Here is a 24,573-nt window from a genome sequence, read left to right as displayed (position 1 = left end):
TTCCGTGGTCACTCGAAGAGCAATTACGATAGTCAGTATAATGATCACTAAAGCTCCATAATAATTATGCCAGCCAGATAGAAATGGATCACTCTGTTGGAAGCCCTGGGAATAAAATGCCACCAACCACCTTCCCCAGCCACCTGCACAAAGGTCTTTTCCTCTCAGAGCAGAGGGGTGTCTAAGCATCTCTCTCAGGGCCTCTGGAAGAGATCCTTGTTTTCCTGGAGAAAAACAAAGCCTTTTGATTGCATCATTTGTTCTTGAAACTGATGAACTGAAGGAGTGGTAAATCATCAGTATCCAAGTAACATTTTCCTATGTGGACTATATCTAGTGTCCTGCAGGGTTTTCTTCTTGCTGGTAAGTCATTTTAAACAACCATTCTCCCCATGGCTCACAGCTTGTCCCTGTCATGCTTTTTTTTTTTATTATTCATTTATTCACATGTGCGTACATTGTTTGGGTCATTTCTCCATGCTGCCCCCCTTCCTCACCCTCTCCCCCCCTCCCTCTGCAGTTCTGTTATCACTAATTTTGTTGAAGAAAAGACATAGCATAATAAGGAAGACAAAGCGTTTTTGCTAGTTGAGTTAAGGAGAGCTATACAGAGAGATTCCTACTATTGCTTTCGTGTACACGTGTGTTACAATCCATGTTGATTCAACTCTAACTGATCTTTACACTGGTTCCTGATCCCCTTCTCATGATCACCTCTGTCGCTTTAAGGTTTCTGTATTAGTTCCTCTGGAGTGGGGACATCAAACGCTTTCATGTTTGGGTTTTCTACCTATCCCCATATCTCCCATATGTGCTCTCCCCTTGTCATATGATCCAAGTCCAACCACATTGCTGCATTTGCCCTAGATGTTAAGTCCGCATATAAGGAAGAACATACAATTTTTGGTCTTCTGAGCCTGGCTAACCTCACTCAGAATGACATTCTCCAGTTCCATCCATTTACTTATGCTCCAGTCATACTTCGAGGCAATCTATTTTGTATTGTAGATAGACCTTCATGATTGTTTTAAATTGAAAAGTTCAAATTATAGTGTTTTGAGTAGGGTTTATGTCCACACTGGATTTGTAGAATTCCATTTCTTCCTTGTTGTTCTTCGCTGCATTATTCATCTTGAATCCATGCCAGAGGAGGAGGAGGGGGAAGTAGAGGTAGAACCCACAGTCTGGAGGAGCCAAACCATCCATAGATATAAAGAGCCAGCTGCCTGGCATAACCATTCTTGCTTTCATTTTCTACCTTACAATCTATTGCTTAGTTTCTGCCCTCTCTAGGAAATGCAACGCACAAAAAATTCTACTCAGCTTTGCATCTTCTTCACTGTAGACAAGAGTATTTCCAAAATTGAAATTTGTCTTTCACATATTTTCAACAAGTGCTCCTTTTCCTTCTATTCCAAATGCGAATCTAGCAACCAATATTAATAAAATAATTAAAAAGTGTCTTTTAAAACTTAAGTCAGGAAAAAAATAATTAACAATAAACATAAGATTTCTTACATGGCTGTATGCACCAAGAATCCTAAAAAAAGATATGAATCAGCAAATGTTGCCTCCATAACAAGAAGTCACAAGAGTAACAAAACCAAGAATTTGGCTGTTCTGCTTCCATCCATTGAAATTGTGAAGACTTACACTGTGTCTTCCCATAGGAATGGCACATCTCTGTCCTGGAGGTGACCAGAACACCAGGAAGCTGACTAAATCTTTCTAAATTCTAAGAACTCTTGACCTGCTGTGACTGGATGTTTCTGAGATTCAACCAATTTTTTTTTTCCCTTCTCATTAAAAGCAGGTGGTTTGTGTTTCTTGCCTGGGAGAAGTAACCTAATAGGAAAAAAAGCAGAATTTATTCTAAGTTTCTCTGGCTTAGGGATTCCCAAGTGTACCAGTTTCAGACAAAGAAAAGAACATGGTATCAACAAATGTCTGTGCAAAGCAAGAGGAGACAGCTAAACCTCCACCAGGCAGACTTTTCAGGCTGTGGGATGTGAGAAGTTGAGGTCTGCTACTTGCATTCTGTTCAACGCAAATAGGAAGTGACAGGACCACAGAGGAGATATGGCTCTGTGGACAGCTCAGGAATTGAGACCACAGCACGAGTGCAGTACAGACAGGACCTTTCAGGGCTTTGCTAAACAGAACAGGCATCTTCCTGCTAATCTATGCAGGAAGTGCCTCAATAACTGGGTGCTACATCTTGAATTCTTAGATTTCAGTAAATTTTTATCTAGGAAATAAATTCCAGGGAGATAGGAGATCCCCTCAAAAGACTGCAGTTGAAATTTCTTGTCTTTCTGAAAATACAGGGACTTGAAAAGCAGGTCCTGTCCAGGGAAGGGTACCAGCCATGGGGCGGGGCGGGGGGGGGGGTGGACGGTAAACAGAGAGGGTAAAGGAGAGTGAATATAGTTAACGTACTTCCTATATGTGTGCGAAAGTTAAACAATGAAACCTGCTGAAATTGTTCTAGGAAGGGGATGGATGTGAGAGAATGTCAGAAGGAGGTAAATCTAATCAAGATACATTGTAAGCACATATGTAAATGTCACGATGAAACCTCCCTATACAACTAACATAGGATAATAGAAAAAAATGGAAAAGATTTAGGATGAAATTTAGACAAATAAACACCTCCAGCATTAGCCTCTAATTTACACCGTCTCATAGGCACCTGCAAATCACAGTCAGAACTACCTGGGTGGCCTTGAGTAGGCCAGAGAAATGTCTTCTACAACCTCCTCTTCATAGATACTTTTGTGCAGCAGAGATTAAATCCTGTTGCAACTCAGTCACCTGAGTGATTGACTGCTCCACAAAGAAAATTCCTCCCAGTCTCTTTCTTTTGTCTGAAAGCCATGATGGGTCAATACCTGCTGCATAGTTTCACCACTGTGGGTTCAATCAAAGTCTCCATTTTTCCTTCTCCCTTGCCCTGGCACTTGATGCGCTCCACTGTCAATACCTCGCAAATGCTGATGGCAAAGAATTTTAATACAAACTGCAGCTGATAGTCCATTTTAGTTCTCTGTCCACTTGCAGATTCAGAGCAAGTGCAAGTCACTGTCTCTTGCCTTCACTGTTGCCTTTTTGATGCCAGTTTTCCACCAGGAGGTAACCTACTTTCCTGGCACATGCCATGTACTCAACAGATGTTAATTAATCATAGTAGCCCTTGTTGTGATTATAATAAATTAAAAACAGGGATAAAAGGATTAATCCCAGAGTCTGAGTCAGGAAACAAAGCATCTCCATGTGACCAAAAGACAGGACAAGGAGATATGGATAGAAGTAAATGATATGATAATACAAGTTAGAGAAAGGGAAGAGGGTTAGAAGGCAAAAAAAGAGGCAGGTACATAGGAAAAGCTACACCCCAGAAAAGATCTGCATACAGAGAAATGCAGTGAAAGAGAGCCAAGAAAGGGAAAGGATGATGGCAAATGAAAAGTTGAGGAGAGAAGTGGATTCAGGGATCTCAGGATGGCTTTAGTTGGCTTGTAAGGCTCAGAGGAAATTACCATCTATTATTTTTGCCCTTTGAAATTCTAATCTGACCATCAACCATTACTCACATTTTTAAAAATTTTTACGCAGTCTTGTGTGTTCACACTAAGGGAGGTAATAATAGCTTCCCACTGACAAACAGAGGGTCAGAAATAATTATTTTCTGATAGCCAAAAGTGGCCAAAGCAACTCTATCTCAAAGGCCAGCCGTTATAGCTACAAATTCCATCTGGAAGCCACATAGTCCCTCATCCGCTGTGTTAATCTTTTGGACAAGTTCATCCCAAAGACTCTAGGAGTATTAAAAAGATTAATGACCTATCTGTCAAGTTCTGTAAAGGTTAAAAAGTACAAGTACTATGTTTTTAAAAGCCAGCATTTAATTTGTATAACTAAAATGTCTTGTCATGCTTCATTTAGACATGTCTTTGAGAAAGAAAGAAATATGCCTGAATTACATTGACTTATGTCCCTGTATTGCTCCTGATTGGGAAAGAGATTTGTTACATGACCTTGGAAGGACAGAAGATGCCAGTAAAGGGATAGAGAGGAGACAGACCGCAGTAAGAAAAGGAAGCGTCCTATTTTGAAATTAGCTGTCATTGGAGCACAGCCAGGCACTGTGAGAAATGAGCAGTTTGTCTTTGTGGACACCTTTGCCTCTTATAAGGCAACTGGCTAGCAAGCACATTGTGAAACCTTATCTTGTTCCCCAGCTACATGCAGGCTGTATCAGTCAGCTTTCTGCTACTATAATAAATACCTGATATAATCAACTTATAAAGAGAAAAGGTTTATTTTGGCTCACAGTTTGTTGCTTTAAGCCTGTGGTAAAGCAGCACTTTATGTGGGGGAACTTGTCAGCTCATCTCATGGCCAGGAAGAAAAAAAGAGCAAGAGAAGAAACTGGGGTCCTACAACCCCCTTCTGGGCACACCCCCAAGACTTCCCACAAGTCCACACCTCTTAAAGTTTCCACCAAGTCCCAATAGCCCTTCTCTGGGAGCTGAGCCATAAACATACTGGCTTTCAGAGGACATTCAGGATCCAAACCATAGCAAACTCCATTCCTTTCACCCCAGACCTTGGATCAGCTGTCTGGAGTTGCTCCAGTTCCCAATTTGTCAGATTGAAAAAACCCTCTCTCTTAGCAACACACTTTTCTTCCATTTCTCCATCCCCTTCTGTTCTGTATCATGGAGGTGTCTGCTATCAGTTCTGCCTGTCTCAGCCCAGCCTGCTCTCCAGACCTGGTTGCTCTGTAGCTGCACCCACATAATCAGTTCCCCAACCCCACTCCTCCCTGCTCCCCTCTGCTCAGACCTGCCTCTTCTTGCTTTCTACCTACACAGTACTTGGCCTCATTGATTATATCAACAAAGATAAAGAAAAATAAAACAAACAAGATAGGATAATGGGAAATTAAAATAATTAAGCACAATACCACCATTTTTACTGACTTTGGCTACAACATAATGGCTTCCACTGGACTCCTGGATCATTTGTACTCAGCAGTTCATCTCTATTCAGCTTCTGGTTGTATTTCTGAAACTTGTGTGTGTGTGTGTTGTGCTGAGGATCAAACCCAGAGCCTCGTGCATTCTAGGCAGGTGAGATAGCACTGAACTATACCCCAGCTCCTATGTTTGTGGTTTTTGAGGCAACAGTTATAACCCTTTACCCTGCTTGAATCCTCCACTCCATTTCCTTCTTTAATTTTCCACTAATGACCTTGTCTCATATTTTGCAGAGAAAAGGGGTACCATTGGAAGGACCTTCTCCAACTTCTCTCTCTTTCTCCGCTACCTCTTACATTTCCAGCTACATTATGGTAGTCTTACCTTTTCTCTTACAGACAAAGTAGCCTTTCTACTTCCTAGACTTTGTGATTTTAAATATATGTTTACCTTTCTAACTTTTTCCCTATACCATGAGTTCATTGACCTTTTTCTTTCTTGAGGAAAAAAATGACATAAGAACATCCTTGAGTTAACTATGTTACAAAGAAGGGAAAACACATCAGGAAGTATTCTCTTAAATGTGTCACCGGTATACTCTAATAATGACAGTAAATATTTGTTGGGCAGTCTTGCTGTCCCAGACACTGAGTAAGTCCTTACACTTATTATCTTATTGATACCCACATTACCTCTTCCAAAAAACCTCTATTAACCCTATCTGTTAGAGATGAAACTGTGGCAGATAACTACAACTTCTGGATGGGGGAGCACTACAAAGTGCTTGTGGCAAGTAACTAGCACTGCCATTATGTCCAAAATATGCATAATCATCATTAATATTAATTAGTATTTCATTGGATAAATCTCAAGATACAAAAGCAAACCTCAGTGCGTTTGACAAGTGCACAGTCATTATTCTGAAAATATTAAACACATTACTAATTCTGATGGTTGGCATATAAAGAATCTCAAAACCACACAGACAACTTGAGCTTTTTGAAAGCTACATTATAAATTCTAGGAGTATGTAACAGAGAAGCTTCAGGTATCTGGCTATTGTGAGGTAGACTTATATCTAGATAGTATCCTTTTGGTGCATAACCTACAAATCTAAAAATTATCTGAGGGCTGATGGAGTGGCTTAAGAAGTAGAGTGCCTGTATAGCAAGCATAAGACCCTGAGTTCAAACCCCAGTACCACACAAAAAAAAATGTCTTTAATGTCTCCTATAGAATGTGTCTCCTTAAGCCCATGCTGATTTTGAGTGCCTTTTTATTGACAACATGCAAGGATTTCTCCATCCTTTCTTCATCTTGCTCATGGTCATTTCAGTGCCATGGTTTGCTGTTTACCCAGCATGCCTATGTGCTTTCAGTAGGTGGAAGACTTCTGCATTGGCTCATTTAGTCAAACTTCCCAGAATTTCAATTTCATAGACGCTCAAGAACAGTTCTATGCAAGTAATGATAACTGCAGAATGATTAAATGTGTCATTTTATTGTATCCCAAACATTTCTTTCCCTTTCTTCCACCTAACATAACTACAATGAAAGAAGATCATTAATTTTTCAACTGGACCAAGTCTTTTATATACGTGTTATAAAAACAAAACAAAGCAGACACAAAAAATGAAACAAGAAAATGTAAACCCGCTCCTGAAAATGACTTTATAAAAATTCATGCTTATTGAAATTTATTAACATGTGAATTTTGCAAGATCAATGAAGAGGATTTAGAGTTGTACCAGGTGTTTTGAAATACTTGTCATACAATTGCAATTCAAAACTTGTGAGAATAAATGAAATTATGCTTGCCCTCCATTTGTCTTATCAACGGTCAGAAATGCTATAAGTATGATCTCAATTTGATTCTCACAAATGGTCTTTAGATGTTTATTCTCTTGACCTCTGAGTGACTAAGACATGAAGAGGTTAATTAAGGTCCCTGAGCTACTTATTAGAGCACCTGGTATTCTGTGCAGCCCCCATCCTCCCAGGTTCCTGAGGGTTTTATGGGCCAAGGTAACTTGCTATTTTTCATTAATCAAATCCTTTACCCTTTCTGTTGTAAATACTTAAGTATGATGAGGGAGTTTAAAGCTTCTATTTCCAATGAAATCATTTTTTTGTCTCAGGATCCATTTTAAGTAAGAAAATTTCATCTTATTTTATCATAAAAGAATATACACCTATTATATCTCTACCAGCTGTGTCAAGTATCATAAAATATTCTACTTTCATGTGGACTTTAGTTTTAGTAATATGCCAGCCTTAATTTTTATGAAGCTGGGCGTGGTGGACCATGTCTGTAATTCCAGCATTTACAAGGGTGAGGCAGAAGGTTCATGAATTTGAGGCCAGCCTGGGCAACAAAACCAAAAATCTTTAGTGACTATATTGAGCTCCTACAAAATGAAGCACAGCTAGTAATAGCAGTGTATTTGAATACCGATTTTTGCAGGTTTTGGGGGCAATAGGTATGCTTATAACATGCTAATATAATGCATCAGAATCTAGTCAAGAAGATTAGGATTGTTATACTGAAAAAGGCTTATGTTGCAGGAACCCCAGGATGAAATCAGGCAATTATATCTGCTAGTGACACAGGATCATGTTTACTGTTGGCTTTCAAGATTGTCTTTGGTTATATATAGCAAATTGAAGAGACAGTCACAGCTTGAAACAAGAAAATTTACATAAGATAATTTACATAAGGACTTTTCATTTGGATGAAAAAAGATGAAAGTTTCAGAAAAGGACCTGAAGTACAAAAAAGGAAAACAGAAGGGCATAGAATGGGGGCACACAGAACACTCGGGTTTAAGTGTTGCTAGAGTCTTAAGTGATAAAGCCTGAAGCCTACCAGAAAAGGTGAAATAAGTACAGTGAAGCAAGTTTTCCTGAGGCTCTCCCCTGCCACACCACCTGCATCCCCTCTTTCCCTCTGACTATTCACCTGACAGCCTTCCCTGTGGTTCACATTTGAATGGGGGGCTGGCCCCATGTTGCATTAGTCTTCTGAAAGCATCCTTCCTAAGAATAAGAGCTGACTTTATTTTTTGTTTGCATTGTTGCTAATAAGTGTTTGATGTAAGATTAAAGCTACTAGAGAGTCAGAAGGACGATGCTTTCCTAGACAAAGCTTTCAAGAAAATATCAGGGAAATTCTTTCTTTCTTGTTGAGATGGCTTTCACCCAGTGAAGAATGTAGTCTGTGAGGTAGTCTTGAGAAGATGTGTTATCAGTGGCTGGAACCAACAACCTAGTGAAAGAAAGGGAAATTGTTTGTCTTATTAGTTTGACTTACTAGTTCTGAAAGTAGGAGACTGTAAAACCCACTTGAAGTCTCACAACATTAAACCAAACTCTGTAACATAACATCAAACTCTTTACCCTTTAAATACGTTTAGAGAAATCTTCATCAACTGGAATACAGAAAAATATTCTTTACAGAGAAACTTTTTAATTTTAGTTAAGAAAATATAAAGGAGGAATTATACATATAAAAACCTGGGTAACTACTATATGATTCACTTTTATAATGTTAAAGATAATTCTGTTTAATACATTGGAGTTATAGTAAAGCATTAACTGTCTTTTAGTATTCAGATTTAATAACATCATACAGAAATGAAGCAAAGTAGCTTTCCCTTGTGGGTCATAAGATGGTCATTGTAACCTACTAAAAAAATGTACCTGCTAGAATTTCTCAGATAACACAAAAGCTAGATGTTCTTGCTTAGGGTAAAAAGATGGATTCTAACAAGAGCTAGGGATCCTAATATTTTAAAATCCACTTTTCTTTGAAAAAAACTAAGAATTCTTGAGTATGTCCTGTAGATAAAAAATCTCAACAATGCATACACAGAAGTGCAACTCAGTTATCTAATACCTCACAAATATAATAATTTCATATTAAATTAATATAAAAGGCACTGGGATGTGGCTTAAGTGGTAGAGCACTTGCATAGTAAGTGTAAGGCCTTGAGTTCAAACCCCAGTATGAGTCTCCCCCACAAAAAACATAATATAATTTTAAAATTAGGCAGCATTAAAATTAAGAATGTCACAGAAGACATGAAGAATGTCTCAGCAGACATCATGAGAAAAGTAAAAGGTCAGTCACAATAGGAGTAAGATACTTGCAATACATGTATAACTGACACAAAGCTCATGCTGAGAAAATACAAAGAAACTTTGAAAATCAATTTTAAAAAATGAAACAGAAACCCTGATTTTCATATGCAACCTTGCTAATAATTGAGGAGACACAAATTGAAATCAGGATGAAATACCATTGCACCCTCAACAAAATAGCTAAATTATGTATATAAAAGAAGTTGTATCAAGTACTGTAAAGGGTACAGAACGAACAGAGCTCAAATTCTTTTCAGAAACTGTCAATGTGTGCTAACAGTGCACGGGCATGCCTTCCCACCCACAATTCCTTGTCTAAAAATGAATGAATGTGAGCTGAAGGATGTTCACAGGAATACTTACGGCGGCCATCCAATTATCTACCACAAACTGCGGTATATTTATTCAATAAAATACCATGCAGCAATGAAAATGATCAAGTCACCAGCACACATAACATTGGTAAGTTTCTCAATAACGCTGAGTGGAAGAAAGCAGACTCAAAAGAATCCATCCTGTAAGATTGCATTTACATACAGAACAGACAGAGTCAAAACTAGTCTATAAACCTCAGGAGAAGTGTTTCTTCAGGTGGTAATTGGTAGGAGGCCTGAGGAGGTTCCCGAGCTGCTGATAATGGTTGGTTTTATCTGAGTGTTGATTATATAAGTGTGTTCATTTTGTATTAATTCAACAATTTATTTTACTTAGGAATTTCAGTTTTCTTTATATATGTTACATTCTGATGAACAATTTTAGTAAAAATAAAAAGAAACAGTATGCACAAAAGGAACAAAGTCTTCAAATTGCAGGCTGGGATGCTGTAATCCACACTATATCTACTTTGTGAAGGGTTTTCTAGCATGAACTGGTGACTTGGGATTGACTCACTTATTTGGGGATTTTTGTTTTGTTTTGTTTTGTGCATGTTTTTTTCTTTTCTTTTGTTCTGTTTTGCTGATTTTTGATACTAGGGATTGAGCCCAGGGTCTCTGCTTATTAGGCAAATGCTCTGCCAATTAGGCTATGCCCCCAGTATAAATATACATATATATATATATTTCACCAGGGCATTGTTTCATTATTTCTTTGCTACTCCCAAAGAAATAGAGGTGTGTGGCTGTAGGAGAATAAGCTCCAATAATTAGCCAAAATGTGTTCTAATATTTGTAGGGCAGCTAGGAAATGGCCTCATTGGTACTTACTTTGCCTGGGTGGAATTTTTCAAGAAATTCCTCTCTGGTACTTTCTTGCTAAAAGAAGATGCTACCTGATAGAACAATAATGTCGCCATTTTGTGAATCAGCCAAAATGGCAGCCCTGCCCTTAAACAAATTCCCATGCTCTAAGACAGCCCCACCCCTACCAGAGCCTACTGCACCTGTACTAACTTCCTTACCCTCCCCCTGCTATAAAAGCCACTGCTCACCCAGGCTCGGGGCTGCACCATATTTCCCTGGCCAGCCTGGCAGTTTGGGCCTGCCATTAAACCTTGCTCTATGGATGTGAGTTTTCTCATGAGCTTTCTTTGAGAGAGGCGTTTTTTCCTAACATTGGTGCTGAAACCCAGGATTGGGTTGAGTTCCCGGCACTGACCTTGCTCTCCCGGCTTTCCTCTGAGATCTGAGCTGCTTTACCGGGACCCCTGATCCTAGAAAGTGCCACTGTCTCACTAGCTCACAGGGAGGTTCCTCCACCCCAGCAAGCCTCCAACCGCCATCCACCACCAGCCAATCTTCCCTTAAGGTCCTCTCTCCCTTGGTGAGTCCTCCTTGCATGCTGAGCTGTGGTCTCTCTCTCATTTCCTCAAAAACCCTAGCACTAGGTTGCAGCTTGCTCTTGTCCTGGGAACCAGGTTCCCCATTTGGGACTGTGGACATCCCCGAGGTCAAGACGTTCCCTCTGGGGGTTGTTTTCCACATTTCTCTTTCTCCTGAGGATCTGAAATTTTGGGGACGCCCGCCATATCTCTCCTCAGGTCAGGCCTTCACTATGGGAGTTGGACCTTCCAAATTCCTTCAGACTCCCCAATGGGATGTCTCCTGGCCAACCTTGGACTCTTACACCTAACGCTTGATCTTAAGCCACAAAAGCTCATTTTTCTCTGTAATCAGACCTGGCCCCAATATCCATTGGACAATGCCTCCAAATGCCCACTTAATGGCACTTTCAATCCCAACATTTTAAGGGATCTATGCAATCTCTGTAAGTGTGCTGGTAAATGGAAGGAACTTTCCTACGTCCAATCCTTTCCTTATCTCTACATCAAACCCTCCCTCTGTACTTTCTGTTTCCCTGCGCGGATTCTATTAGCCTGTAAACCAGATTCTAAATCAGCAAATTCCTCTCCCAAACCTCCTCCTTCCCCATGTAAACAGACTTCTCGCACTGCTTACCATACCTATCTCCTCCTATCTTCCTGAAAAACTTTCCCCATTATGGAGTTAAGCAAGCCACTCCTTGCCAACTCTGGCATCAAGTGGTTCCAGCTCTGGGAGAGCTCATGCTCCCTTCTTGTGGGCTGGATTTATTTGGTGACCAGAGAGTGGAGGTTTCATTTTGCTGAAAGCCTGCCAGTACCAATCAATGGGAGCAACCTGGAGACACAGGTGATGGCTAATCCCGTAAGCGTGTGTCATGCCTCCAGGCTTTGCCTTCCCCTCCCTACCTAAGATGTCAGGTCACCTTTTCTGCCTTCTCCATGGTCTCACCACATGTCCTCTGTCTCTGTCTGCCTTCCCCTCCCTGGGCTTACTGGGACCCTGCCCCCCATGAAAAACCTGTAGCATGGAACATTATGACTTAAGTTATTCCAACTAGTTTGCCAGGCGTCTCAGTCTAAAGTAACTTTAAGTCAGCTGCTTTACAAAAGTGCTTGCAAAAACCTGAAGCTGCCAGCTTATGCTCTAACTCCGCCCCCACAAGGGGAGGAGGGAAAGCAAACAGGCGCACCTGTGCACAGGATGCCGGCTTCTGGACACAGCAAAAATGCCTGCCATAGCTAAGAAAATCCATAGAGAGGACCCAGCACATCCTGGGCTGCCAGCCACACGTGGTGATGACTGCAGCCTGCCACTTCCCCTAGAATAAACGCACACAGAGTACACAGGAAGGGGGAGGGGTGACAGGCCACAGGATCAGGCCTAGGCAGTCAGGGTCATTTGTCCCAGGTGTGTGTGGAGGGAGTGGTGACTTGCACAAGTCCTGCTCCTAGCCCCACCTCACACCTCAGGGCATCAGACCCAGCCCTTATAAGCCAATTGTTAGCTTAAGGTTATAGTTCCTGGGATTTAAGGAAAATGAAAACACAACCTATCAGAACCTATGGGAGATCAAAAAGAATTAACCTAGAAGGTAACACCCACGCGCAGGAAATCAATGTGAGACAATGCCCTGTATAGCTATCTTTATCTCAACCAGCAAAACCCCTTGTTCCTTCCTATTATTGCTTATACTCTCTCTACAACAAAATTAGAGATAAGGGCAAAATAGTTTCTGCTGGGTATTGAGGGGGGGAGTGGGAGGGGGTGGAGTGGGTGGTAAGGGAGGGGGTGGGGGCAGGGGGGAGAAATAAACCAAGCCTTGTATGCACATATGAATAATAAAAGAAAAATGAAAAAAAAAGAACCTATGGGAAACAGCAAAGGCAGTCCTAAGAGGAAAGTTTATAGCCATGAGTGTATATATTAAAAGGACAGAAAGATCTCAATGACCTAATGTTACCTCTGAAACTCATAGAAAAACAAGAACAAGCAAAACCCAAATCAAGCAGAAGGAGAGAAATAATAAAAAATAAGCTCCAAAATTAATGAAATGGAGACCAAAAAACCATACAAAGAATTAAAGAAACAAAAAGCTGGTTCTTTGAAAAAATAAACAAGATTGACAGACCCCTGCAAATTTGCCTAAAATGAGGAGAGAAAAGACCCAAATTAGTAAAACCAGAAATAAAAAAGGGGAGATAACAACAAACATCAAGGAAATCCAGGGAATCATCAGAGACTACTTTGAGAACCTGTATTCCAATAAATTTGAAAATCTTGAAGAAACAGACAAATTTCTAGGTACTGTGACCATCCAAAACTGAACCAAGAGGATCTTAACCACTTAAACAGATCTATAACACAAAATGAAATTGAAGCAGCAATAACAAGTCTCCCACCCCCACCAAAAAGGACCTGACAGATCCTCTGCTGAATTCTACTAGACTTTTAAAAAATAACTAATACCACCTGTCCTTAAACTTTTCTACAAAATAGAAAGGGAAGGAACACTACTTAACTCATTCTATGAAGCCAGCATTATACTCCTCCCATAACTGGACAAGGACACATCAAAAAATGAGACCTATAGGCCAATCTCCTTAGTGAACACTGATGCAAAAATCCTCAATAAAATAATGGCATATCAAATCCAACAACATATCAGAAAGATCATTCACCATGACCAAGTCAGCTTCATCCCAGGGATGCAGGGATGGTTCAACATACACAAAATAAATATAATACAGCACATTAATAGAAGCAAAGACAAAAACCACTTGATCATCTCAATAGATACACAAAAAGCCTTTGATAAGATTCAACACCATTTCATGATAAAAGCTCTGAGAAAACTAAGAATAGAAGGAATGTACCTCAACATTATACAGGTTATATATGACAAACTTATAGCCAACATCATACCTAATGGGGAAAAACTAAAACCATTTCCCCTAAAATCAGGAACAAGACAAAGATTCCCTCTCTCCCCACTCCCATTCAACATAGTCCTGGAGTTCATTGCCAGAGCAATAAGGCAAGAAGAAGAAATAAAAGGAATACAAGTAAGTAAAGAAATAGTCAAAATATCACTATTCTCAGATAACATGGTCTTATTCCTTAAATACCCCAAAAACTCTACCCCAAAGCTCCTAGATACCATAAACAGCTTTAGCAATGTAGCAGGATACAAAATCAACTTACAAAAATCAGTAGCCTTTCTATACACCAACAATAAGCAGATTGAGAAAGAATATAGGAAAACAATTCCATTTACGGTGACCTCAAAAAAAACTCAAACACCTAGGAATAAACTTAACAAATGGTGTAAATGACCTCTACATGGAGAACTACAAACCATTGAAGAAAGAGATCAAAGAAGACTTCAGAAGGTGGAAAGCTCTCCCATGCTCATGGATTGGCAAAATCAACATAGTAAAAATGGATGAACTACAAAAGCAATCTACATGTTTGATACAATCCCATCAAAATCCCAGTGACATTCATCACAGAGATGAAAAATCTACCCTAAAGTTCATTTGAAAACACAAAATTCTGCAAATAGCCAAGGCAACACTGAGCAAAAAAAGCAATGCTGGTGATATCACAATACCTGACTTCAAACTATACTACCGAGCCATAGCAATCAAAACAGCATGGTACTGGCTCAAAAACAGACATGAAGACCAGTGGAACAGAATAGAGGACCCAGATATGAACCCACACAGCTATGCCTGCCTTGTCTTTGACAAAAGCACCAAAAACATATGATGGAGAAAAGATAGCCTCTTCAACAAATGTTGATGGGAAAAGTGGTTATCCATCTGCAGAAGCATGGATGTAGTTCAGACTTATCACCCTGTACTAGTATCAACTCAAAGCGAATTAAGAACCTTAATATCAGACCTGAAACTCTGAGGTCAGTACAGGAAAGCAGAGAATACACTGGAAGCAGTAGCATAGGCAAGGACTTCCTCAGTAGAACTAAAGTGGCCCAGCAACTAAGAGAAAAGATGGACAAATGGGACTACATGAAACTTTTAAAAAGCTTCTTCACAACAAAAGAAATGGCCTCTAGACTGAAGGGACTGCCCACGAAATGGGAGAAAATCTTTGCTAGCTATACATCAGACAAGGGACTGATAACCAAAATATACAGGGAGCTCAAAAAACTAAACTCCCCCCCGCCAAAATGAACCGATATAGAAGTGGGCAACAGAACCAAATAGAATATTTTCAAAGGAAGAAGTCCAAATGGCCAAAAAACACATGAAAAAATGTTCACCATCCCTGGCCATAAAGGAAATGCAAATCAAAACCTCACTAAGATTCCACCTCACCCCTGTTAGAATAGCTATCATCAAGAACACCACCAACAACAAATGTTGGCATGGATGCAGGGAGAAAGGAACCCTCATACACTGCTGGTGGGAATGTAAGCTAGTCCAACCACTCTGGGAAACAATACAGAGCATTCTTAAAAAACTAAGCATAGATCTGCCATATGATCCAGCAATCCCACTCTTAAGGATATACCTGAAGGAATGCGACTCGGGTTATTACAAAGGCACCTGCACACCCATGTTTATTGCAGCATTATTCAAAATAGCCAAGCTATGGAAACAGCCAAGATGCCCCACTACCTACAAATGGATTAAGAAAATGTGTTATTTATACACAATGGAACTTGATACAGTCACCAGGATGAATGAAATTTTGTCCTTCATAAGTAAATAAATGGAACTGGAGAACATCATCTTAAGTAAAGTTAGCCAGGCTCAGAAGGTCAAAAATTGCATGTTCTCCCTCATATGCAGATTATAGATCTAAAACAAATGCAGAGATATTAATGGACATGGGTCACACGCTAAGGGGAGACTATGCACAGGAGGCATAGGGAAAGGGAAGGAAACCAAAAACTTGAATGTGGTTGATGTGCTCACTGTAGAGTAGTGAATAAAGTAATCTTAAACTGGCAGGGGCTACTATGGGAAGGGGACCAGGAAGTAGTAAGAGGTCTGGTAGAGATGAACCAATGTGGGTTGCAATGCACAAGTACATGAAAGCAATGCTAGGAATCTCTCTGTATAGCTATCTTTACCCCAAACTAGCAAAAACACTACGTCTTTCTTATTATCTCTTGTGTTTTCTCTTCAACAAAGTCAGAGAACAAGAGCGTGGAACAGGTTCTGTCCCAGGGGAGGGAGGTGGCCCAAATAATGTATACATATGCAAGTAAATGTAAAAATGATAAAATAATATAAATAAACAAAAACAAACAAAGGTTCTTACAATGTATCAGCTATATCATACTTGAATTTACCCCCTCCACACATTCATGGAGTAGTTACAACATGTGTACACATTTTTCTGACCCATTCACCCTCCTCCCCTTCCCCACCACCTCCCCCCTTCCCACTGGTGCCATCCCTCCCCCCTGAGCAGGACTTGTTCCACACTCTTGCTCTCCAATTTTGTAGCAGAAAAAAGATAAAAGGAAAAACATGACATTTTTATTTGTTTGAGATAAAGGTAGCTAAACAGGGAGTTTCCTTATGGTATTTCCAAGTGTGTGTGTGTGTGTGTGTGTGTGTGTGTGTGTGTGTGTGTGTATGTATGTATGTTTTATACCCCCAGTTGGTTTACCTTCTCTAATTATCTACATTCTACTTCAGAGGAAACTGACATTTTCAGCAAAGAAATTTTTTCCATAGGAAAATACTTCTCTTGATAAAAGTAAATGAAGTTTAAAGTATTAGAATTTAAGTGGCCAAGTAATTAGATTTGGTCTTTTGTTCTTTATCATCTTTTGAGTGAATGTAAATTGATATTGCATCATTCAAAAAGATTTTATTTTATTTTGAAGGATCAGATGACGCCTGCTCCCAAAGAGCTTTCATCTGCTGCTTACCTTCACCTTGTCCCCAGGAATACGAGATGAACCCGCCACATACACACTGCTCACAGGTACACCAGTGACTAAGGAATGCTTGGCCACCTAGCCAAGAAAAATGTTTGTGAGAACCGCAAGAAAGACTGAAGAGGCCCAGGAAGCTCACTGAAGCAGGATTTCATGAAACACCAAATACAGAGCATGAAAAAGGTGAAAAGCCTCATCCTTCATGCGACAGTCACATTTTCCCATAAGCTCTATATCCTACTATAAACCTGGTTTAAAATGCCTTTACTTCTGCTCAAGTTTGCCTGAAATGCCATTAAGGTTTTTGAATTATTTGCCTTGTGTTGTTTCTCTCTATATATATTAAGACAGCAGAAAGCAGTAGAAAAAATGCTCATTTTGGAACTAAAAACCCTCATTAATGGTATGGCGCTGTCACTTTCTCATTGGGAAATCTTAGGCAAGATATTCAAACCACCTCTACCTCAATTACTTCTTCTGTAAAGTAAGTATGGTGATAGGGTATGGTGATAAAAACACATACACCTTTTTGGGTTGTTGTAAGAGCAATATGAAACTGACTACAGGTGGCTCATGCTTGTAATCTTAGCCACATGGGAGGCTGAGATCAGAAGGATCGAGGTTCGAGGCCAGCCCAGGCAAACAGTTTGCAAGACCCCAGCTCCAAAATAAAAGGAACAAAATGGACTGGAGGTATGGCCCAGATGGTAGAGCACCTGTTTTGCAAGCATGAAGTCCTGAGTTCAAACACCAGTCCTACCAAAAAAAGAAAAAGAACTACATGAAACAAATGGGAGAAAATGTTTTCAAATCATAGCTGATAAGGGGTAAGTATTCAAGAGTACTTCCATAAAGAGCAATAGCTCAACAACAACAAAAAACCTGATCAAAAAATTGACAAAGAACTTACATAGATATTTCTCCCAAAGTGAAAAACAAATGTCTAAAAGACAAGGAAAGATGCTCAGCATTACTAATATTTAGGAAAATGCAAATCAAAATCATAATAAGATATCACCTCACATCCATTAGGATGGCTATTCTTAGTCCATTCATGGTACTGTAACAAAATGCAATTGAGTGGGTAATTTATAAAGAAAAAAAGTATTTCTTACAGACCTGGAGGCAGGAAAGTCCAAGAACAAAGCGCCAGCATTTGGTATCTGATGAGGGTCTTCTTTCTGGGTCCTCACATGGCAGCAGGGAGAAGAGAAAAAAGATTTAACCCTTTTTATAAACCCTTTATAAAGCACCCATTTAGAATGGTGAGACCCCCATGACTTTACCATTTCCCAAAAGGCCCCACCTCTTATTACCACCACAAAATAGGATTAAGTTTCAACATGAATTTTGAAAAGAACACATTTAAACCACCTATCACCTACTATCACAATAAGCCTAGCTTGATTCCACGCTACTTGGGTGTCCAGGGGAGTAGCTGTTTCTCACCTACCTAAGTGAAGGCTCCCATCCCATCCCCAACCCCAAGACCCCAGAACTGTCTTTTCAGTTGTGAACTAAAGGCTGACAGAGATTGTCACTTTAAGACAGACGTGATGAAAGAACATGTTTCTTTAAGAACAATCTGTTTTGGGGCTGATCCAAAGGACCAACTGCACATGGTAGGAGCCAAGGTGATGACTAGGAAGGCAGTCCAATTGAAGTAACACTGGCAATCGTGAAAATGTCTGTACCAGCAATGGCTTCCCTCAGGGGCTTTGAAATAATGTCATTCGGGATCATCAGGTTGATGTGTGGTCTGGGCCCGTGCATACTGGTGAATAGCACTTAGTGGATATGGAGGAAGATGAAGAGGAGGAAGATGTAAAACTCAAGCATATCTGGAAAGCAATCTGCCTCAAAAGTAGTAACAAGCTTCCATTGAGAAAAAGTTAAACTTACTGTTGATGAAGATGAAGATGAAGATGTAATAATGACGATAATAATTTTGATGAGGAGGAAAGTTAAGAAAAAATTCCAGTAAAGAAATCTAGGCAAGCTGGAGGCATGGTTCAAGTGGTAGAGGCCCACCTAGCAAGAGCCAAGAGCTGAGTGAAAACCCCAGTACCTAAAAAGAAAGAAAAAAATAGAGACAGAGAGGAAGGAAGGAAGGAAGGAAAGAATTCTATACTTAAAAGTGATTAAGATGGTCAATTTTATGGTACATATAGTATACCAATATTTTTAAAAGTTTGTAACATGTAGGAAGAATTGAACAAATGATGAAGAGGTAGGTAGATGGATACTATTTCGTGGGACAATGAGAAGGTCATTGAATTCAAGTGATTTGGTCCTATTCTAATGTGTGAAGGAAGAAAGGAAGGAAGGAAAGAAGGAAGGAAGGAAGGCAAGAAGGCAGGAAGGAAGGAAGGAAAGAAAGAATGAAGGAAGGAAGGAAGAAAGGAAAGAAGGAAGGAAGGGAAATCTAGGTGAGCTACTCCAACCAAAATTGCACAAAAGTCAATCAAGAATGGAAATTTGAAACCAGCAGCACTGAGATCAAAAGGTTAAGAGTCCTTCACAAAAACAGGGAAGAGCTCCTAATAGTCTTATCTTGTAGATGTTAAAGCAAAATGCAAGCAAGTACAGAAAATGTGGTTCGCTTCTCAAAGTTGAAGCCAAGTTCATTGGTTACAAGAGAGTTGCTTCCGGATGACTGATCAGGAGGTTATTGGCAATCTCTCGCAGTGGAGGGATCTTTTAAAGAAAATAGTTTAAACAGCTTGTTAAAATTGCCATTGTATTTTGTTTCCATAACTGTTAATATCTGACAGTCATTTTTATAATGCAGAATGAGCACTTTCCCTACCATATTTGGTGAATGCTATCCAGGTTCCCCTGTTAAGAATACATTGTCTAAAATACCTGTTTAGTTTTTAAACACAGAACTCCACCCTTTGCTTGGTTTTAAATATGTAAGGAGTATTGTGATAGGACATTGCAGTAGAGGTGGTCAGAGATGGGAATGGTAAGCAAACAAAAATTTACATGGGGAATAAACGTAGTATTTTAATAAAGTCTTAAAACAGAAAATAGCAAGTATTGGCAATGATGCAGAGGTGCTAGAACTCTTGTGTACTGCTGGTGGGAATATAAAATGATAAAGTATGGTGGAACAGTATGGTGATTCTTTAACAATTAAATGTAGAATTATCATACCATCCAACAGTTCCACTTCTAGAGGTATCCGAAACACTTGGCTATAGAGTCTCAGACATATCATACAATTGCTAAAAAGTGGAAGCAGCCAAAGTGTCCATCTATGAATAAGTGGGTAAACAAAATGGCAAATAAATACAATGAGATTTTATTCAGCCTTAAGATGGGAAATTGAGACACATGGTCCATGGATAACCTTGGAGGACATTACACTAAATGAAATAAGTCAGTCACAAAAAGACAGTTTCTGTATAATTCATCTTACATGAAGTATCTAAAACAGTCAAATTCAGAGAAATAGAATGGTAGTTGCCAGTGGCTGGGAGGAAGGAAAAATGAAAGTTCTCTAATGGGTGTGGAATTTCAGATGAGAAGATGAAAAGGTTCTGGAGACTGGTGGCACAGCAATGTAAATATATTTAAGGTTGCTGAGTTCTATACTTAAAAGTGATTAAGATGGTCAATTTTACATTACAGTATACCAATATTTTTAAAACTTTATAACATGGAGGAAGAATTGAACAAATGGTGAAGAGGTAGGTATCTGCATACTATTTCATGGGACAATGAGATTCTGGTCATTGCATTCAAGTGATTTGGTCCTACTCTAATGTTGTGCGACCCTCAGCCTCACAGAACTCAGATCCCTCATCCAAAAGACAAATGATACCCTTCTCATAGCATACAAGAAAGCTTCATTAAGCCTAGTATGAGAAAAATATGAATCTATAATAAATTATTAGAATTATTTATCTGGGACACACACACAAGCCTTTTCACCCAAGGTTACACTTTTCCAAGAGTGTCATACCTCCTGCCAATATCACTTATGGTTAGGGCCCAGAGTTCTAAATCATAATTTGAAAATGACATAAATACAGAGAAGTATCTTACCATGCTCAGTGGTTTTTAACCTTTCATAAATGATTGTGAAGCAGTCATGCAAAGAATGTAAAGAGACAAATCTCTCCTTCTGCTGTAGAACACTGGTTTTTCTTGGCATCGTCCCCTTTGTCTTCCCCTGTCTCCCTGCTGAATTCTGAACGAAATGTGTCTTGCAGCTTAGAGAGGGAGGATAAACACAGACAGGATCTCTGTGGCTCTAGAAAAAATTAGGTTTTGCTACTTTGCCTAATGCAAAATGAAGCTTGTGAATGGAGCAGTAATTTTGTTTTCTCTTCCCCACCTTTCTTCTAGGACTACATGAAATAAAGCCTATCCAATAGAGGAAGCTGGTATTGATATAGTAGCACTTGTCTCATTAAGTAGTTCGAGGCTCATTTCAGCTAAGTCCTTGGCCACCATGAAGAAAAGAAAGTAAGTGCTGTCACTTCCTGGGACCTAAACACCGCCCTGCTTCTTAGATGCTGAAGTGAAGTGAGCCCGAAGGCAAGCAATGCACTTCATCATTTATATAGAGAATGTGTCAAATCCTGTCTGTAACCACCAGCTTGTTTTGTTGTTTTAAATCAAACACACAGCTTTGGGGAAAACACTTAGCCTTGAAAAACTTGCCTGAAGAATTGTCACTTTGATTTGAACAGCCAGGTCATCTTTTTTAGTTCATATTGGGTGGGTCTGTGTCAATTCTCTGTGCCTGCTTTCCAAGAAGAAAGAGAAAGGGATGAAAACATAGCTCACCTGTAGGAAAAGCTGTTCTTACCACACAATTCAAAAAGCCTCCTGCCCAATTCCTGCCTGCAGTCCCAGAGAGGAAGGACATCCTTCAGGTGTCTGTCTCATGCGTAACACTCAACATGTCTCCTGTGTAGCACTCATCCCAGCTCTGACTCACACAGAAGAGCTGCCTGTGCTTTGTCTGCTAGTCCTACGTCAACAACCAGGTCGAGAGCAGAAAGCAGCAAAGCAAGCCAGTGACATTTTTTAAGAGATGCCTGAAATGTGTAGGGGAAAAGATAAGTGAAAGGTAAGGATGCATCTAAAGAGAGGAGAAAATATGGCACATGGACTCCACTGGACCTGAGCCTTTGGGCCTTCACCTTCCATCCCTTTCCTCAAACAAATGCTTCCACCTATATTTATGGATTTGCCCAGTTAGTTTCAAGTCCAAGTTCACAGCCCATAGTACCTGCTGTTATCAGTCCTGTGAACTCTGGCTTCACTAGAGCAAAGCTTCTGAGCTCTCCAACATCCATTCTTAACTCCCCATCTTGGTCCTTTCTAGACCTCCATCTTCTACATCCCAGTCTACCATCTCCTGTTGGGACTACTGACCTCCAGGGCCACAGAGGTCCCAACTGAGGTGCAGAGAGGGTGAGCAGTGCTTCTTACTCATTCATTCACTTATTTCACAAGTATTTATCAGGGGTCTATTTTGTTCTAGGAACTGTTGTAGATTCTAGGGGCCCAGAAATGCAAAAGGTAGTCAAAAACCTTTCTCTCTTGGAGTTTATGTCTAGCAAGATAACATAGATTACGTTAGATTATAATCAGGACAAAAGGTTAGAAAAGGACTGTTTGGGGTTGGTTGAAATTTAAGACAGACTTCCTTAAAGGGAGTAGAGATCTTAAAAGAGGCATAAGCCAAGATGTTATATAGGGAAAGAATGTTCCAGATAGAGGGAGATTCCAAGTGAATCTGAGGTCTGGCTGGTTTAAGGAGCAGCAAAGAAATCAGAATAAGTGCAGGAAAGAGCTGAAGCAGATGAGGTCAGAGGTAAGGAGACCTGAGCTTGCAACCCTTGTTGGTCATTTTCCTTGTAAGATGGGGAACTATGAAAGGATGCTGAGTGAGCCTTTTCATGACTTACAAGTTTGCAATTGACATGCATTTTTAACTTGCCTATCTGCATTAAGTTCCTAAGGAAGACAAAGGGGAAACAGCTGGGGACTGGACTAGTGGGAGCAGTTGTAAGGAGGAGAGATAACAAGAACAGCACAAGTCACCCTGCATGAATCACTGTACAGGTATCCAATCACTCAGGAAAGAAACTCCACAGAGAAACACACGCTCTTCTATGAATAGGTACCCAACTTCAGAATGAGCACCTGAGTTGTCCATGCTTTGAGCAGGAATCCAAGTGTCCAGAAAAGAATATTCTCAATTTGAGCACCTGCTTGCTAGAGCGCTGGCCTGTCTTGGACAAGTCCCACAGCATAAGACCCCAGGTGGGTTCTTTGATGTTGAATCCCATGAAGGACACTTGATCTTCCTCACTTGGTCTTTGCAGCATCTTAGACATGACCTCATGATTCTAGAAATCCTTCTTCATCCTCCTTTCATATCCCTCCTGTTTCCAGTACAGAGTGGCCTCCATATCCTTCCTGTGCTCTGCCCAGTTTTCCAGGACAGATTTCATCCTCATTTTCTTCTCACACTAGGTGAACCCATTCTTTCACTGGCTCCCATTCTCCCCAGGATTTGGAAATTCACTCATTTGCATATTCCATATCTCTGAAAACCAGCAGGACCTGATGGATTCTCTGCTGAATTCTATCAGACCTTTAAAGAAGAACTGATACCAACCCTCCTTAAACTGTTCCACAAAATAGAAAGGGAAGGAAAACTGCCAAACATATTTTATGAAGCCAGTATTACACTTATCCCAAAACCAGGCAAAGACACCTCCAAAAAGGAGAACTATAGGCCAATCTCCTTAATGAACATTGATGCAAAAATCCTCAACAAAATAATGGCAAACTGAATTCAACAACACATCAAAAAGATCATTCACCACGACCAAGTAGGCTTCATCCCAGGGATGCAGGGGTGGTTCAACATATGAAAATCAATAAATGTAATAAACCACATTAACAGAAGCAAAGACAAAAACCACTTGATCATCTCAATAGATGCAGAAAAAGCCTTTGATAAGATCCAACACCATTTCATGATAAAAGCTCTAAGAAAACTAGGAATAGAAGGAAAGTTCCTCAACATTATAAAAGCTATATACGACAAACCTACAGCCAGAATTATACTTAACAGAGAAAAACTGAAACCATTCCCTCTAAAATCAGGAACCAGACAAGGATGCCCACTATCTCCACTCCTATTCAACATAGTACTGGAATTCCTAGCCAGAGCAATTAGGCAAGAAGAAGGAATAAAAGGAATACAAATAAGTAAAGAAACTGTCAAAATATCCCTATTTGCAGATGACATGATCCTATACCTTAAAGACCCAAAAAACTCTACTCAGAAGCTTGTAGACATCATCAATAGCTACAGCAAGGTAGCAGGATATAAAATCAACATAGAAAATCATTAGCATTTTATACACTAACAATGAACAAACTGAAAAAGAATGTATGAAAACAATTCCATTTACAATAGTCTCAAAAAAAAATCAAATACCTAGGTGGAAACCTAACAAAAGGTGTGAAAGACCTCTACAAGGAAAACTATAAACTTCTGAAGAAAGAGATTGAGGAAGACTATAGAAAGTGGAGAGATCTCCCATGCTCATGGATTGGTAGAATCAACATAGTAAAAATGTCGATACTCCTAAAAGTAATCTACATGTTTAATGCAATTCCCATCAAAATTCCAATGACATTCATTAAAGAGATTGAAAAATCTGTGAAATTTGTATGGAAACACAAGAGGCCACGAATAGCCAAGGCAATACTCAGTCAAAAGAACAATGCA

General features: G+C 39.8%; 1 long non-coding RNA gene and 1 pseudogene across 1 annotated transcript; one reads left to right on the top strand and one right to left on the bottom strand.

Annotated features, from left to right (window-relative positions):
- Positions 1-7,751: 7,751 nt before the first annotated feature.
- Positions 7,752-17,993, bottom strand: LOC141410718 (uncharacterized). Its single transcript, XR_012435507.1, has 3 exons — positions 17,922-17,993; positions 16,794-16,880; positions 7,752-8,247 (listed from the first exon to the last, which is right to left on the bottom strand). It is a non-coding gene; the product is annotated as an uncharacterized lncRNA (long non-coding RNA).
- Positions 17,994-17,995: 2 nt separating this feature from the next.
- Positions 17,996-18,854, top strand: LOC109693391 (nucleophosmin pseudogene; annotated as a pseudogene).
- Positions 18,855-24,573: the final 5,719 nt, after the last annotated feature.

This window comes from Castor canadensis, chromosome 9, assembly GCF_047511655.1.
Source record: "Castor canadensis chromosome 9, mCasCan1.hap1v2, whole genome shotgun sequence".
Classification (NCBI taxonomy): domain Eukaryota; kingdom Metazoa; phylum Chordata; class Mammalia; order Rodentia; family Castoridae; genus Castor; species Castor canadensis.
The sequence above is the reverse complement of the archived record's forward strand: the minus strand, read 5'-3'. Positions and strand labels throughout refer to the sequence as shown.